The following is a 14,356-nucleotide window of genomic DNA, read 5'->3' as shown; positions in this document are numbered from 1 at the left end:
ATAGCAGCCACGTAAAACATGCAACAACAATTAGAGGACGTCTAACTTGTTTTTGCAGGGTATGCTATGTGATGTGATATGGCCAAAAGGATGTGATGAATGATATATGTGATGTATGAGATTGATCATGTTCTTGTAATAGGAATCACGACTTGCATGTCGATGAGTATGACAACCGGCAGGAGCCATAGGAGTTGTCTTAATTTATTGTATGACCTGCGTGTCAATGAAAACGCCATGTAATTACTTTACTTTATTGCTAACCGTTAGCCATAGTACTAGAAGTAATAGTTGGCGAGACAACTTCATGAAGACACAATGATGGAGATCATGGTGTCATGCCGGTGACGAAGGTGATCATGCCGCGCCTCGAAGATGGAGATCAAAGGCACAGGATGATATTGGCCATATCACGTCACTTTATGATTTGCATGTGATGTTTGTCATGTTTACATCTTATTTGCTTAGAACGACGGTAGCATAAATAAGATGATCCCTCACTAAAATTTCAAGAGACGTGTTCCCCCTAACTGTGCACCGTTGCGAAGGTTCATTGTTTCGAAGCACCACGTGATGATCGGGTGTGATAGATTCTAACGTTCGAATACAACGGGTGTTGACGAGCCTAGCATGTACAGACATGCCCTCGGAACACATGCGAAACACTTAGGTTGACTTGACGAGCCTAGCATGTACATACATGGCCTCGGAACACAAGAGATCGAAAGGTCGAACATGAGTCGTATAGTAGATGCGATCAACATGGAGATGTTCACCGATGATGACTAGTCTGTCTCACGTGATGATCGGACACGGCCTAGTTTGACTCGGATCATGTATCACTTAGATGACTAGAGGGATGTCTATCTGAGTGGGAGTTCATTAATCAGATGAACTTAATTATCATGAACATAGTCAAAAGGTCTTTGCAAATTATGTCATAGCTTACGCTTTAGTTCTACTGTCTAAGATATGTTCCTAGAGAAAATTTAGTTGAAAGTTGATAGTAGCAATTATGCGGACCGGGTCCGTAAACTGAGGATTGTCCTCATTGCTGCACAGAAGGCTTATGTCCTTAATGCACCGCTCGGTGTGCTGAACCTCAGCGTCGTCTGTAGATGTTGTGAAACATCTGACATACACGTTTTGATGACTACGTGATAGTTCAGTGCGTAATGCTAACGGTTCAGAATTGTGGCACCAAAGACGTTTTGAAACGTCACAGAATATATGAGATGTTCCAAAGACTGAAATTGGGATTTCAGACTAATGCCCACGTCAAGAGGTATGAGACCCCTAACAAGTTTCTTAAGCCTGCAAACTAAGGGAGAAAAGCTCAATCGTTGAGCATGTGCTCAGATTGTCTGAGTACTACAATCGCTTGAATCGAGTGGGAGTTAATCTTCCAGATGAGATAGTGATGGTTCTCCATAGTCACTGCCACCAAGCTATTAGAGCTTCGTGATAAACTATAACATATCATGGATACACATGATGATCCTTGAGCAACTCGCGATGTTTGACACCGCGAAAGTAGAAATCAAGAAGGAGCATCAATTGTTGATGGTTAGTAAAACCACTAGTTTCAAGAAGGGCAAGGGCAAAAGGGATACTTCATGAAACAGCAAATGATTTGCTGCTCTAGTGAAGAATCCCAAGGTTGAACCCAAACCCGAGACTAAGTGCTTCTGTAATGAGGGGAACGGTCACTGAAGCAGAACTACCCCAGATACTTGGTAGATGAGAAGGCAGGCAAGGTCGACAGAAGTATATTGGATATACATTATATGAATGTGTACTTTACTAGTACTCCTAGCAGCACCAGGGTATTAGATACCGGTTCGGTTGCTAAGTGTTAGTAACTCGAAATAAAAGCTGCGGAATAAACAGAGACTAGCTAAAGGTGAGATGACGATGTGTGTTGGAAGTGTTTCCAAGGTTGATGTGATCAAGCATCACATGCTCTCTCTACCATCGAGATTGGTGTTAAAACTAAATAATTGTTATTTGGTGTTTGCGTTGAGCATAAACATGATTGGATTATGTTTATCGCAATACGGTTATTCATTTAAGGAGAATAATGGTTACTCTGTTTATTTGAATAATACCTTCAATGGTCTTGCACCTAAAATGAATCTCGATCACAGTGATACACATGTTCGTGCCAAAAGATATAAAATAGTAATGATAGTACCACATACTTGTGGCACTGCCATTTGAGTCATATTGGTATAGAACGCATGAAGAAGCTCCATGTAGATGGATCTTTGGACTCACTCGGTTTTGAAAAGATTGAGACATGCGAACCATGTCTATTGGTATATATGCATGAAGAAACTCCATGCAGATGGATCGTTTGGACTCACTTGATTTTGAATCACTTGGGACATGCAAATCATACCACATGGGCAAGATGACTGAAAGGCCTCGTTTTCAGTAAGATGGAACAAGAGAGCAACTTGTTGGAAGTAATACATTTGATGTGTGCAGTCCAATGAGTGCTGAGGCACGCAGTGGATATCGATATGTTCTTACTTCACAGATGATTTGAGTAGATGCTGAGAATATTTACTCGATGAAACACAAGTCTGAATTATTGAAAGGTTCAAGTAATTTCAGAGTGAAGTTGAAGATCGTCGTGACAAGAGGATAAAATTTCTATGATATGATCATAGAGATATCTGAGTTACGAGTTTGGCACACAATTAAGACTTTGTGGAAAGTGTTTCACAATTAATACCGCCTGGAACACCACAGTGTGATGGTGTCTCCGAACATCATAACTACACCCTATTGGATATGGTGCATACCATGATGTCTCTTATCGAATTACCACTATCGTTTATGGGTTAGGCATTAGAGACAACCGCATTCACTTTAAATAGGGCACCACGCAATTCCGTTGAGACGACATCGTTTAGAGAAACCTAAGTTGTCGTTTCTTAAAAGTTTGGGGCTGCGATGCTTATGTGAAAAAGTTTCAGACTAATAAGCTCGAACCCAAAGCGGATAAATGCATCTTCATAGAATACCCAAAACAGTTGGGTATACCTCCTATTTCAGATCTGGAAGCAAAAGTAATTGCTTCTAGAAACGAGTCCTTTCTCGAGGAAAAGTTTCTCTCGAAAGATTGAGTGGGAGGATGGTGGAGACTTGATAAGGTTATTGAACCGTCACTTCAACTAGTGTGTAGTAGGGCACAGGAAGTTGTTCCTGTGGCACCTACACCAATTGAAGTGGAAGCTTATGATAGTGATCATGAAACTTCGGATCAAGTCACTACCAAACCTCGTAGGTCGACAAGGATATGTACTACTCTTGAGTGGTACGGTAATCCTGTCTTAGATATCATGTTGTTAGACAATACTGAACCTACGAGCTATGGAGAAGCGATGGTGGGCCCATATTCCGACAAATGGTTAGAAGCCATGAAATCCGAGATAGGATCCATGTATCAGAACAAAGCATGGACTTTGGTGAACTTGCCCGATGATCGGCAAGCCATTGAGATAAATGGATCTTTAAGAAGAAGACGGACGTGGACGGTAATGTTACCATCTATGAAGCTCGACTTGTGGCAAAGAGCATTTTCACAAGTTCGAGGAGTTGACTACGATGAGGTTTTCTCATCCGTAGCGATGCTTAAGTCCGTCGGAATCATGTTAGCATTAGCTGCATTTGTGAAATCTGGCAGATGGATGTCAAAACAAGTTTCCTTACCAGTTTTCGTAAGGAAAGGTTGTATGTGATACAATCAGAAAGGTTTTGTCGATCCTAAGGATGCTAAAAGGTATGCTAGCTCCAGCGATCCTTCCATGGACTAGAGCAAGCATCTCAGAGTCAGAATATACGCTTTGATGGAGTGATCAAAGTTTTTGGGTTTATACAAAGTTTGTTAGAAACTTGTATTTACAATAAAGTGAGTGGGAGCGCTACAACATTTCTGATAAGTATATGTGAATGACATATTGTTGATCCGAAATGATGTAAAAATTTTGGAAAGCATAAAGGGTTGTTTGAAAGGAGTTTTTCAAAGGAAGACCTGGATAAAGCTGCTTACATATTGGGCATCAAGATCTATAGAGATAGATCAAGACGCCTGATGATACTTTCAAAGAACGCACACCTTGACATGATTTTGAAAGATTTCAAAATAGATCAGCAAAGAAGGAGTTCTTGGCTGTGTTACAAGGTGTGAGTATTGAGTAAGACTCAAGACCTAACCACAGCAGAAGAGAGAGAAAGGACGAAGGTCGTCCCCTATGCTTTAGACGTAGGCTCTACAGTATGCTATGCTGTGTACCGCACATGAAGTGTGCCTTGCCATGAGTTGGTCAAGGGGTACAATAGTGATCCGGGAATGGATCACATGACAGCGGTCGAACTTATCTTTAGTATCTAGTGGACTAAGGAATTTTCTTGATTATGGAGGTGAAAAGGAGTTCGTCGTATAGGGTTACGTCGATGCGAACTTTGACACTAATCCGGATGACTCTGAGTAGTAAACCGGATTCGTATAGTAGAGCAGTTATTTGAAATGGCTCCAAGTAGCGCGTGGTAGCATCCACAAGATGACATAGATGTTCGTAAAGCACACACGGATCTGAAAGGTTCAGACCCGTTGACTAATAACCTCTCTCACAAGCATAACATGATCAAACCAGAACTCATTGAGTGTTAATCACATAGTGATGTGAACTAGATTGTTGACTCTAGTAAACTCTTTGGATGCTGGTCACATGGTGATGTGACCTGTGAGTGTTAATCACATGGTGATGTGAACTAGATTATTGACTCTAGTGCAAGTGGGAGACTGTTGGAAATATGCCCTAGAGGCAATAATAAATTGGTTATTATTATATTTCCTTGTTCATGATAATCGTTTATTATCCATGCTAGAATTGTATTGATAGGAAACTCAGATACATGTGTGGATGCATAGACAACACCATGTCCCTAGTAAGCCTCTAGTGGACTAGCTCATTGATCAATAGATGGTTACGGTTTCCTGACCATGGACATTGGATGTCGTTGATAACGGGATCACATCATTAGGAGAATGATGTGATGGACAAGACCCAATCCTAAGCCTAGCACAAGATCGTGTAGTTCGTTTGCTAAGAGCTTTTCTAATGTCAAGTATCATTTCCTTAGACCATGAGATTGTGCAACTCCCGGATACCGTAGGAATGCTTTGGGTGTACCAAACGTCACAACGTAACTGGGTGTCTATAAAGGTGCACTACAGGTATCTCCCAAAGTGTCTGTTGGGTTGGCACGAATTGAGACTGGGATTTGTCACTCCGTGTAAACGGAGAGGTATCTCTGGGCCCACTCGGTAGGACATCATCATAATGTGCACAATGTGACCAAGGAGTTGATCACGGGATGATGTGTTACGGAACGAGTAAAGAGACTTGCCGGTAACGAGATTGAACAAGGTATCGGGATACCGACGATCGAATCTCGGGCAAGTAACATACCGATTGACAAAGGGAATTGTATACGGGATTGATTGAATCCCCGACATCGTGGTTCATCCGATGAGATCATCGTGGAACATGTGGGAGCCAACATGGGTATCCAGATCCCGCTGTTGGTTATTGGCCGGAGAACGTCTCGGTCATGTCTGCATGGTTCCCGAACCCATAGGGTCTACACACTTAAGGTTCGATGACGCTAGGGTTATAGGGAATAGATATATGTGGTTACCGAATGTTGTTCATAGTCCCGGATGAGATCCCGGACGTCACGAGGAGTTTCAGAATGGTCCGGAGGTAAAGATTTATATATGGGAAGTCCCGTTTTGGCCACCGGAAGAGTTTCGGGTGTCACCGGTAATGTACCGGGACCACCGGAGGGTTCCGGGGGTCCACCGGGAAGGGCCACCAGCCCCGGAAGGCCCTATGGGCTGTATGTGGAGAGGGACCAGCCCCTTAGTGGGCTGGGCGCCTTCCCTCCCAGGGCCCATGCGCCTGGGGTTTGGGGGAACCCTAAGGGGAGGCGCCCCCCTTGCCTTGGGGGGCAAGGCAACCCCCCTGGCCGCCGCCCCCTCCTCAGATTGGATCTGAGGGGGCCGGCCCCCCTCTCCCTTGCCCCTATATATATGTGGGGGGTGGGAGGGCGGCGCAGCCCCCCCTCCTCCATGTCCTCCTCCTCTCCCGCGGTGCTTGGCGAAACCCTGCGGGATTGCCACGCTCCTCCATCACCGCCATGCCGTTGTGCTGCTGCTGGACGGAGTCTTCCCCAACCTCTCCCTCTCTCCTTGCTGGATCAGGGCGTGGGAGACGTCACCGGGCTGCACGTGTGTTGAACGCGGAGGCGCCGTGGTTCCGCGCTTAGATCGGAATCAACCGCGATCTGAATCTCTACGAGTACGACTCCTTCATCCGCGTTCTTGCAACGCTTCCGCATCGCGATCTACAAGGGTATGTAGATGCACTCCCCTTCCCCTCGTTGCTAGATTACTCCATAGATTGATCTTGGTGATGCGTAGAAAATTTTGAATTTCTGCTACGTTCCCCAACAGATCACACCTTAGTACTCTTTGGGTGTTAATCACATAGCGATGTGAACTAGATTATTAACTCTAGTAAAACCCTTTGGATATTAGTCACATGGCGATGTGAACTATTGGTGTTAAATCACATGGCGATGTGAACTAGATTATTGACTCTAGTGCAAGTGGGAGACTGAAGGAAATTTGCCCTAGAGGCAATAATAAAGTTGTTATTTGTATTTCCTTATATCATGGTAAATGTTTATTATTCATGCTAGAATTGTATTAACCGGAAACTTAGTACATGTGTGAATACATAGACAAAATAGAGTGTCCCTAGTATGCCTCTACTTGACTAGCTCGTTATCAAAGATGGTTATGTTTCCTGACCATAGACATGTGTTGTCATTTGATGAACGGGATCACATCATTAGAGAATGATGTGATGGACAAGACTCGTCCGTTAGCTTAGCATAATGATCTTTTAGTTTTATTGCTATTGCTTTCATCATGAGTTATACATGTTCCTCTGACTATGCGATTATGCAACTCCCGAATACCGGAGGAACACCTTGTGTGCTATCAAACGTCACAATGTAACTGGGTGATTATAAAGATGCTCTACAGATGTCTCCGAAGGTGTTTGTTAGGTTGGCATAGATCGAGATTGGGATTTGTCACTCCGTGTATCGGAGAGGTATCTCTGGGCCCTCTCGGTAATGCACATCACTATAAGCCTTGCAAGCAATGTGACCAATGAGTTAGTCACGGGATGGTGCATTACGGAATGAGTAAAGAGACTTGCCAGTAACGAGATTGAACTAGGTATGATGATACCGATGATCGAATCTCGGGCAAGTAACATACCGATGACAAAGGGAACAATGTATGTTGTTATGCGGTTTGACCGATAAAGTCTTCGTAGAATATGTAGGAGCCAATATGAGCATCCAGGTTCCGCTATTGGTTATTGACCGAAGATGTGTCTCGGTCATGTCTACAAAGTTCTCGAACCCGTAGGGTCCGCACACTTAACGTTCGATGACGATTTGTATTATGAGTTATGTGATTTGATGACTGAAGTTTGTTCGGAGTCTCGGATGAGATTACAGACATGACAAGGAGTCTCGAAATGGCCGAGAGGTAAAGATTCATATATTGGAAGGTTGCATTCGGACATCGGAATGGTTCCGAGTGATTCGGGCATTTTTTCGGAGTACCGGGAGATTACCGGAACCCCCCGGGAAAAGATATGGGCCTTATGGGCCATAGGAGGGAGGCTAACCAGCCCACAAGCGGCTGGTGCGCCCCCCACAAGGGAGGAGGCTGAATTGGACTTGGGGAGGGGGCGCCACCCCCTTTCCTTCTCCTACTCCCTCTCCTTCCCCTTTTCCCCCTCCGATAGAAGGAAAAAAGGGTTGGGGTCGAATCCTACTAGGACCGGAGTCCTAGTAGGACTCCCCTTTCCCTGGCACGCCCCTTGTTGGCCAGCCTCCTCCTCCCCTCATTTATATACGGGGGCAGGGGGCACCCCAAAGGAACAACAGACAATTGTCTTAGCCATGTGCGGTGCCCCCCTCCACAGTTACACACCTCGGTCATATCGTCGTAGTGCTTAGACGAAGCCCTGCGCCAGTAACTTCATCATCACCGTCGCCATGCCATCGTGCTGACGGAACTCTCACTCTTCCTCAACTGGATCAAGAGATCGAGGGACGTCATCGAGTTGAACGTGTGCTGAACACGGAGGTGCCATACGTTCGGTACTTGGATCGGTTGGATCGCGAAGACGTTCAACTACATCAACCGCATTACTAAACGCTTCCGCTTTCGGTCTACGGGGGTACATGGACACACTCTCCCCGCTCGTTGCTATGCTTCTCCTAGATAGATCTTGTGTGATCATAGGATTTTTTTTGAAATACTACGTTACCCATCACTTCTTGCTCTCATCCTGCATCTTCATGTAGTAGGGGCCGATGATGGCCGAGGCGAGGTCAACCAGGGAGTTCAGTTTGTTGTTGTCGCTTCCACAGACCTTGTAGTGCTCCTGGATGTTGACAAGATTCGGGCATTTTAAACCCGAAATGTTGAGCGTTTTAGATCATTGGTGGTGTCCACCGTTGAGGGAGTCCTGGATTAAGGGGTCCTCGGATGGCCGGGCTATGTGACATGGGCCAGACTGATGGGTCGTGAAGATACAAGATAGAAGGCCTTCCCCCGTGTCCGGATGGGACTCTCCTTTGCGTGGATAGCAAGCTTGGCGGCGAGATGTGTAGTTTCCTTTCTCTGTAAACCGACTTTGTACAACTCTAGCCCCCTCCGATGTCTATATAAACCGGAGGGGTTAGTCCGTAGAGGCTATCACAAATCATACAGGCTAGGCATCTAGGGTTTAGCCATTACGATCTCGAGGTAGATCAACTCTTGTAATCCCTATACTCATCAAAGTCAATCAAGAAGGAAGTAGGGTATTACCTCCATCAAGAGGGCCCGAACTTGGGTAAACATCGTGTCCCCCGTCTCCTGTTACCTTCGATCGTCAGACGCATAGTTTGGGACCCCCTACCCGAGATCAGCCAGTTGAGAGTTCCTCTGTGTCTCCAATAGAAGGATCGATGGCTCGCCTTGTCGTCAATGACAAAATCACCTCTGGAAGGGCCCTAGTTCCTGGGCAGATCCTCCAGGTTGGCAGTTTTACCATGGGTGCCCACTCGGCCGTTAAGCCAAAGGCGGTCCCCCAGATTGCCAAAAATCATCTCCGCATCGGCCCCGAAAACTTTGATAAGATGGATCTGACAGATTTCTTGTCTTTGAACGAACTGCTAGATTGCATCGCCGCCCTAGGGGTCGCAACAGATTATGATCCGATTGGGCTTAAACTCGATCAGAGGGAAATCAGGTCCCCGCCTGTCACCCATGTGGTGACGGTTGTGGAGAAGCAAGCTGAGGACACCTCTCCTCCTATACTGAGAACAAGCTATGTTCGGATCGTCGAGCCTTGCGAGCCAGACACCCATCTTCGAGAAGAGACCATCTATCCTCTGAACATAGAACCAGGCGTTGAGCCTGAAAACTCCCAGGACACTCCGGATCCTAGGCCGGTGACCTCAAAAATCCTTCAAGCTCTGGATCCCACAGTGGGTCAGGGTTCGGATTTAAGCCCGCCCACCCACCACAAGCAATACTCCCCAAGCAACTCCGGGCCTTCGGACATATGCGATCTAATGTATGTGCGGCAGCAACCTCAGGAAACAGTCCATCACTTCTGGGCCGGATTCCTCCTTGTTAAAAACAAGATCAAAGATTGCTGCGACGACGACGCGGTGTCAGTATTTTGCGACAACTGTACGGACGAGGGGATCCTCAATGCCCTCAACCGACGCCGCATACGGCACTTTGCAGATTTGGCACACATAGTACAGAAGTATTGCGCAATGGAAAGCACTTGGAAAGCCCAGACAGCCCGGTGGAAACCGCTTGCCTTTAAGCCACCCCCCGGACGGGCAAAAAGAATGCACCCTCATGGGGCACCTAATCATCATTCCATGGACAAGAAAATTAAGCCCTTAATGGGACACAAAACTGTCCTTGATGAATGGCTCGACAAACCCTGTCGGATACACACGATGCCGAATTCCGAACCAACACATAGCCTTCGGGCATGTTGGGTACTCCGGCAGGTGGCTAAGAGCGGTGAGGCCATCCTCACCAACACTACCCCAGAGAAGTACTCTTCGGAGGATAACGATCTCAATGTATTTATGGCCTTCGAGACCTTTTTTTCAAATAATCGGCGCAAAAGGGCGCTCCGTGACCTCGCCTTAGTCAACCAAGTAGCCGCAATAAATCCTTGGAATGATATGGCGATAACTTTCAACGCTAATGACGAACCAAGGGCCCGATCAGTCCGAGCACCAGCCGCTTTGGTTCTAAACCCAATTGTGGACAACTTTCGGCTCACTAAAGTGCTCATGGACGGCGGCAGCGGACTGAACCTCATCTATGAGGACACGCTCAATAAAATGCAAATGGACAAGAGCCGCATGGAGCAGAGCAGCACAACCTTTCGAGGCATTATCCCCAGTCGAGAAGTGCGATGCTCGGGGAAAATTAACTCGATGTGGTATTCGGCACGCCGGAGAACTACAGGTCCGAAGAGTTAATCTTCCACATGGCACCTTTCAACAGCGGATATCACGCCCTGTTGGGGCGAGAGGCATTCACACGCTTTCAAGCCATACCCCATTACGGGTACATGAAACTCAAAATGCCCAGGCCCAATGGAGTTATTACTATTGAAAGATCGTGGATGTCGCGTAGAGGGGGGGGTGAATAGGTGCTTTAAAATAATTACGGTTGAGGCTTGAACAAATGCGGAATAAACCTAGCGGTTAATTTGTCAAGCACAAAACCTACAACAACTAGGCTCACCTATGTGCACCAACAACTTATGCTAAGCAAGAAAAACTACTTAGGTGATAGCAAGATATATGACAAGAAACAATATGGCTATCACAAAGTGAAGTGCATAAGTAAAGGGCTCGGGTAAGAGATAACCGAGGCACGCGGAGACGACGATGTATCCCGAAGTTCACACCCTTGCGGATGCTAATCTTCGTTTGGAGTGGTGTGGAGGCACAATGCTCCCCAAGAAGCCACTAGGGCCACCATAATCTCCTCACGCCCTTGCACAATGCAAGATGCCGTGATTCCACTAAGGGACCCTTGAGGGCGGTCACCGAACCCGTACAAATGGCAACCCTTGGGGGCGGTCACCGAACCCGTACACTTTGGCAACTCTTGGGGGCGGTCACCGGAACCAGTCAAATTGCTCGGGGCGATCTCCACAACCTAATTGGAGACCCCGACGCTTGCCCGGAGCTTTACACCACAATGATTGAGCTCCGAACACCACCAACCGTCTAGGGCGCCCAAGCACCCAAGAGGAACAAGCTCAAGGGTACCAAGCACCCAAGAGTAATAAGCTTCTCAACTTGTAACTTCCATGTATCACCGTGGAGAACTCAAACCGATGCACCAAATGCAATGGCAAGGGCACACGGAGTGCCCAAGTCCTTCTCTCTCAAATCCCACCGAAGCAACTAATGCTAGGGAGGAAAATGAGAGGAAGAACAAGAAGGAGAACACCAAGAACTCCAAGATCTAGATCCAAGGGTTTCCCCTCACATAGAGGAGAAAGTGATTGGTGGAAATGTGGATCTAGATCTCCTCTCTCTTTTCCCTCAAAAACTAGCAAGAATCCATGGAGGGATTAAGAGTTAGCAAGCTCGAAGAAGTTCAACAATGGGGGAAGAACACGAGCTCAAAGGATAAGGTTCATTGGGGAAGAAGACCCCCTTTTATAGGAGGGGGAAAATCCAACCGTTATCCACCAACTCATCCTGCGCAGCGTGGTACTACCGCACCTGAGGCGCGGTACTACCGCACCTGAGGCACGGTACTACCGCAGGGGCACGCGGTACTACCGCAGAGCCCCGCGGTACTACCGCCCACGCAGCAGAGACCAGAACAGCCACACATGCACTAAGTCAGAGGGCGGTAGTACTGCTGGCGCGGTACTACCGCTCCCCCTTGCGGTAGTGGGCTGTCCAGGGATGGGAAGGCACGGATATAAAAAATTACATCCGTGGCTACTTCCGCAGAGTTGGAGTCGATGCAAAAACCCGATGCGGTAGTACCGTAAGCCAGCCGCGGTACTACCGCGTGAGGCGCGGATGTAAAAAATTACATCCGCCCCTTACTGCAGTGTACCTGCGGAACTAAGCAGGGACCACGGTACTACCGCTTACTAGAAGCGGTACTACCGTGGGTCCTTGCGGTACTACCGCACCAGCGGGCGGTACTACCGCAAGGTCCTGCGGTACTACCGCTCTAACGAGCAGTACTACCGCACCCCCTAGTTCGGCAAACAAGAGCAATATTTGCATAGACAAGGAAAACATAGGATGCTTTCAAAACGCAGCTAAAGACAACAGATGGATCCAATAAAACCAGAACTGCCATAACTTCTGCAAATGAGCTCCGAATTGAGCAAACTCAAGCTTGTTGGGTACAAGACAACGAGTGGCATCAAAACAGTGGTTATAGTAAGAAGAGGCAGGGGAGGTATGCCTAACACATAGAGGAGTGAAACCTCCAACAGAGAAGAACCGGCATAACCTCCAGCATCGAAAACATCATAGAAGATGCAAGTGAGCTCCGTTTTCGATGAACTCGAGCTTGTCAACAAGATGACCAAAAGCTCCAAAACTCAAAAAGAGAAGCAAACAAGAACCAAGAAAGATGATGCAAGGATGCAATGGTTTAAGCTCTCTACGAATGATATGATCAAGCTACTCATCGAGAGCCCCCCTTGATAGTACGACAATCGATCCTATAACCCGGTCTCCCAACTACCATCATGAGACCGGTAAAATAGAAAACCTATCAAGGGCAAACCTTTGCCTTGCACATGGTCCACTTGAGCTAGATGAAGATGATCTTGACTCCCTCAATATGGACCACCTTTCTTGAATGAGTTGGCTCGAAGAAGAATAGTTGATTGCTCCCCCATACTCCACTATGGGTGAGCCACTCTTTCGCACATCTTCACAAGTCCATTGTCACCACAATGGACGACAAGCTTCAAGCATTTGATCTCTTCGTGATGCTTCCTTGAACTTGCACACCGCAACCTAACCCCACAAAGAACTCTCACAAAGATCATGGGTTAGTACACAAAGCGTAATTAACAATGCTTACCATACCATGGAATCGCTTGATCCCTCTCGGTACATCTTCTATGCTTTGTGTGTTGATCAACTTGATTCACTCTTTTACTTAGTCTTGATCAACCTCTCACAAGACCAATCTTTAGGTAATTCCTTGAATAGCACCTTGGTCATCACAAACTCTCCTTGAAACCAACAAATGTACTCCAAGAAAAGCCTATGGACAAAACCTTCAAATATAACTCAAGGCAACCATTAGTCCATAGAGATTGTCATCAATTACCAAAACCAAACATGGGGGCACCGCATGTTCTTTCAACTATCACCAGTGATCCAGACATAGCACTCCGTGTCGAAAACAAAACCGCATCCCTGGCCCTCGAGGCATTATCCGAGGCCCTCGCGGCCGAGGAGCTCACCGCTCTGCGCTCCACAGTGGACAGAGACGATGTAATCCTCGATAAGAGGCCTAAGTCCACTTCTTTCAAGCCAGCAGATGAAATAGTCAAATTTCAAGTTCACCGGATGGATCCTAATAAAACAACAGCCATTGGAGCACAGCTAGATCTGATGGTCGACACCGCTCTAAGAGCATTCCTGCGCGAGAATTGGGACATCTTTGCTTGGCATCCTTCGGATATGCTAGGAATCCCACGCGGACTGGCCGAACACAGCCTCAATATAATAAAGGGGTTCAAGCCAGTCAAGCAAACGCTGCGACAATTTTCCGAACCCAAGCGACAAGCTATGGGGGAGGAGCTAGCCAAACTACTGGAGGCCGGGTTCATCAGAGAGATCAAACACTCGGACTGGCTAGCAAACCTGGTCATGGTGCCAAAGAAGGACAAATCCTGGCGCCTCTATGTCGATTTCAAAGACCTCAACAAGGCCTGCCCTAAGGACCCCTTCCCACTATCCTGCACTGACCAAATCATTGATGCAACCGCAGGACACGATTCACTGTGCTTCCTCGATGCGTACTCCGGATACCATCAAATTAAGATGAAGGAATCCGATCAGGCCGCAACGACATTCATTACTCCGTATGGGTCTTTCTGCTTCAACACTATGCCTTTCAGACTCAAAAACGCCGGCGCCACTTACCAGCGCATGATTCAAACAT

This window comes from Aegilops tauschii, chromosome 1, assembly GCF_002575655.3.
Source record: "Aegilops tauschii subsp. strangulata cultivar AL8/78 chromosome 1, Aet v6.0, whole genome shotgun sequence".
NCBI classification, from domain to species: Eukaryota; Viridiplantae; Streptophyta; class Magnoliopsida; order Poales; family Poaceae; genus Aegilops; species Aegilops tauschii.
Note: the sequence above shows the minus strand (reverse complement) of the source record.